This window comes from Microtus ochrogaster, chromosome 10 (genome assembly GCF_000317375.1).
Source record: "Microtus ochrogaster isolate Prairie Vole_2 chromosome 10, MicOch1.0, whole genome shotgun sequence".
Lineage (NCBI taxonomy): Eukaryota > Metazoa > Chordata > Mammalia > Rodentia > Cricetidae > Microtus > Microtus ochrogaster.
This window is the reverse complement of record NC_022016.1, coordinates 35,484,743-35,487,597: the sequence shown is the minus strand read 5'-3', so window position 1 is coordinate 35,487,597 and position 2,855 is coordinate 35,484,743.

The window sequence follows — 2,855 nt, the reverse complement described above, 5'->3', positions numbered from 1 at the left end:
TGACTCTCTGGTTGTATCTCTTCAGTGTAGAAGCAGGAACCGTTCCGTCCAGATGGAACTCCTCAGCACCAAAACATGGACGCCTGGTAGTCCAATGACCCGCGGACAAAAGGGGGAACTTGGGGGGCAGGGCGGGGATGAGTAGAACACAGGACACCCTGCCGACAAGCTGAAGGTGCGCGTGCTCCCTTTCGGGGGGGGTCTTTGAGGCCTGCCCGGTAGGCAGGCACTCACCTCTCTGGGTGGGTAGCCTTAGTATAGGAGCTTAAAACTGTTCCTGAGCAAAGGACCTTGCAGAAAACACAAGCTTGGGGGGGTGTAAGAAAGACAGCCCTGCAGAAGGAGCTGGGGGAGAGGGGTTTGTGCTCTCTTCCGGGACAATCCTCCCCTGGATAGCATACACTCACCCATCCAGATGGGAGTCCTCAGCACCTAAACAGGGCTGCCTGGTAGCCCAATGATCCGGGGACAAAAGGAAGAACGTGGCAGGCAGGGCGGGATCCAGGAGAGCACAGGCAACCCTGGAGCACAAGCTGAAGGTGACCGGGCTCCCTTACAGGGGACCTTGAGGCCTGCCCGGTAGGCAGGCACTCACCGCTCTGGGTGGGTAGCCTTAGTGTAGGAGCTTAAAACTGTTCTTGAGCACTGATCCTAGCATACAGCAGCAGGGCAGGGTTGGGGGGGGTGCTGGGGGGCTGGGTCGTGTGTAAGAAAGACAGCCCTGCAGAAGGAGCTGGGGGAGGGGGAGTTGTGCTCTCTTCCGGGACAGTCCACCCCTGGATAGCACACACTCACCCGTCCAGATGGAACTCCTCAGCACCTAAACAGGGCTGCCTGGTAGCCCAATGATCTGAGGACAAAAGCTTATTGACAGATTTTTATATGTTAAACCATCCCTGTATCTCTGGTATGAATCCTACTTAGTCATGGTGGATGATTTTTCTGATGTGTTCTTGGATTCAGTTTGCTAGTATTTTATTAAATATTTTTGCATCAAAGTTTATGAGGGAGATTGGTCTCTAATTCTCTTTTTAGCTGTGTCTTTGTGTGGTTTGGGAATCAGGGTAACTGATGCCTCGTTATAAGAGTTCCTTCTGTTTCTATTGTGTGGAACAATTTGAGAACTATTGGTATTAATTCTTCTTTGAAAATCTTGTAGAATTCTGTGCTGAAACTATCTGATTCTGAGGTGGATTTTTTTGGGGGTGTTGATGATTATTTCTATTTCCATAGCAATTATAGGTCATTTAATATGCTTATCTGGTTTAATTTTGGTATGTGATCCTTTTCCAGAAAATTGTCCATTTCCTTTAAGTTTTCCAATTTTGTGGAGTACAGGTTTTTGAAGTATGACTTGAGGATTCTATGGATTTCCCCCATGTCTGTTATTTCCCTCCTTTCATTTCTGATTTTGTTAATTTGGATATTTTCTCTCTGCCTTTTGGTTAGTTTAGATTAAGGTTTGTCTATTTTGTTGATTTTCTCCAAGAACCAACTCTTTGTCTCGTTGACTCTTTGTATTGTTTTCTTTGTTTCTATTTTGTTGATTTCAGTTCTCAGTTTGATTTTTTTCCTGCCATCTAGTCCTCCTAGATGATTTTGCTTCTTTTTGTTTTAGAGCTTTTAGGTGTTCTGTTAACTCACTAGTGTAGAATTTTTCTAGCTTCTTTATGTGGACATTTAATGCTATGAACTTTCCTCTTAGCGCTGCTTTCATTGTGTCTCATAAACTTGGGTATGTTGTGTGGTCATTTTCATTGAATTTTAGGAAGTCTTTAATTTCTTTCTATTTCTTTCTTGACCCAGTGGTGATTCAGTTGAGTTCCGTTTCCATAAGTTTGTAGGAATTCTGTAATTAGTGTTGTTGTTGATTCTAACTTTAAGCCATAGTGATCCGATAAGACACGGGTTATTCTAATTTTAGATAGTTTCTGGAGGCCACTGCTGTCACTGCAGCCCACTGTGCTGCTAAAGCTTCTCCCAGTGGCCTTGAAATTAGCTTTTTTTAAACTCCCCAGTTATTGATCCTTGCATTGCTTAGAACAGAGGATTGATGTTGAACTCAATACTATATTAAAATAACACAAAAATGATATACACAAGACATATTTAGCAAAGAATACAAATGACATTTACAATGAAAGTCACAATATTGTAGAAGAAAAATCAAGTGAGATTAAGAAAATGAAGAGATAGACTTTGTTCTGAGATCAGCACATCAACATTTTTTTCTTTTTTATTGATATTTATTGAGCATTTTTTTCTCTGCTCCCCTCCCTGCCTCTCCCCTTCCCACTCCAACATTCCCCCAAGGTCCTCATGCTCCCAATTTACTCAGGAGATCTTGTCTTTTTCTACTTTCTACTTTCCATGTAGATTAGATCTATGTATGTCTCTCTTAGGGTCCTCATTGCTGCTTAAGTTCTCTGGGATTGTGTTTTGTAGGCTGGTTTTCTTTGCTTTATGTTTCTAAACCACCTATGAGTGAATACATGTGATAATTGTCTTTCTGAGTCTGGGTTACTTCACTCAAAATAATGTTTTATAGCTTCATCCATTTTCCTGCAAAATTCAAGCTGTCATTATTTTTTTTCTGCTGTGTAGTACTCCATTGTGTAAATGTACCAAACTTTCCCTATCCATTCTTTGGATGAGGGGGATTTAGGTTGTTTCCAAGTTCTGGCTATGACAAACAAAGCTGCTATGAACATAGTTGAGCACATGTCCTTTTGGCACAATTGAGCATCCTTTGGATATATACCCAAAAGTGGTATTACTGGGTCTTAAGGAAGGTTGTTTCCTAATTTTCTGAGAAATCAACACAATGACATTCAAAGGGGTTGTTCCAACCTGCA